Here is a 1,564-nt window from a genome sequence, read left to right as displayed (position 1 = left end):
CTGCGAGCCAGGCCTAATCACCCAACATCAGTGCCCGACCTCCCTAATGCTCTTGTGGCTGAATGGAAGCAAGTCCCCGCAGCAATGTTCCAACATCTAGTGGAAAGCCTTCCCAGAAGAGTGGCGGCTGTTATAGCACCAAAGGGGGGACCAACTCCATATTAATGCCCTTGATTTTGGAATGAGATGGTCGGTGAGCAGGTGTCCACATACATTTGGTCATGTAGTGTATATTTGATGCTGTTTGTAAAAATCATGCCACCATTTTAGTTATAGTTATAACATACTGTAGTCTAAAACCATTTTAGTTACAGTATAACATACTGTAGTCTAAAACCTTTAACTAGTACATTTGGGAACAGGACATAATGTCATATTTTCCAAATGGTTTCGTTATCAGAAATGACCAACTTCATGACATGACACTTACATGGGTGACTTCCTCATGTCTCCTTTTCCGTTAAATTCGTAATCTATGCTGGAGATCCCCCTTAACAAAGCCTTGCCTTAGTCTATCCAGTGGACAAGCCTTCTGCCATGCCTGGATATTTTCAGAAAAAAGTACCAACACTTCAAAATTAAATATCACTTGGGATAATCTTACAAAGACATTGACTTTTATTCAAATAACAGATTGTACCTGTCCAGCTCCAGGTTCCCCAGAAGGACCAGACACCACCATCTCCTCAGACCAGGCTGAAGGACCAGACACCCCCATCTCCTCAGACCAGGCTGAAGGACCAGACACCACCATCTCCTCAGACCAGGCTGAAGGACCACACACCACCATCTCCTCAGACCAGGCTGAAGGACCAGACACCACCATCTCCTCAGACCAGGCTGAAGGACCAGACACCACCATCTCCTCAGACCAGGCTGAAGGACGAGACACCACCATCTCCTCAGACCAGGCTGAAGGACCAGACACCACCATCTCCTCAGACCAGGCTGAAGGACCAGACACCACCATCTCCTCATACCAGGCTGAAGGACCAGACACCACCATCTCCTCAGACCAGGCTGAAGGACCAGACACCACCATCTCCTCAGACCAGGCTGAAGGACCAGACACCACCATCTCCTCAGACCAGGCTGAAGGACCAGACACCACCATCTCCTCAGACCAGGCTGAAGGACCACACACCTCCATCTCCTCAGACCAGGTTGAAGGACCAGACACCACCATCTCCTCAGACCAGGCTGAAGGACCAGACACCACCATCTCCTCAGACCAGGCTGAAGGACCAGACACCACCATCTCCTCAGACCAGGCTGAAGGACCAGACACCACCATCTCCTCAGACCAGGCTGAAGGACCACACACCCCCATCTCCTCAGACCAGGTATATCAGGCTGAAGGACGAGAACAGTCACAATGTATTTCCAATTGCTCATTTTGAGCATCTGTAAATACTAAATTAATACCTTTTCTGCATTTGACATAATACCACTTACGATCGAGTAATCAAATGGAGTGTCTGTGGCAAAATATCATGTGTACTGGAAAGAAAACACATAATGAATAAAACACAATGTTAATTACTCATTATAAATGTATGTTAGT

The 1,564-nt window shown here is 47.3% G+C and overlaps 1 long non-coding RNA gene across 1 annotated transcript; it reads right to left on the bottom strand.

Moving 5' to 3' along the window:
• Window positions 1-465: 465 nt before the first annotated feature.
• Window positions 466-713, bottom strand: LOC115186382 (uncharacterized). Its single transcript, XR_003875733.1, has 2 exons — window positions 641-713; window positions 466-541 (listed from the first exon to the last, which is right to left on the bottom strand). It is a non-coding gene; the product is annotated as an uncharacterized LOC115186382 (long non-coding RNA).
• Between the last annotated feature and the right edge of the window lie 851 nt (window positions 714-1,564).

The sequence above is a fragment of the Salmo trutta genome, unplaced genomic scaffold, assembly GCF_901001165.1.
Source record: "Salmo trutta unplaced genomic scaffold, fSalTru1.1, whole genome shotgun sequence".
NCBI classification, from domain to species: domain Eukaryota; kingdom Metazoa; phylum Chordata; class Actinopteri; order Salmoniformes; family Salmonidae; genus Salmo; species Salmo trutta.
Note: the sequence above shows the minus strand (reverse complement) of the source record. Positions and strands in the feature narration are given on the sequence as shown.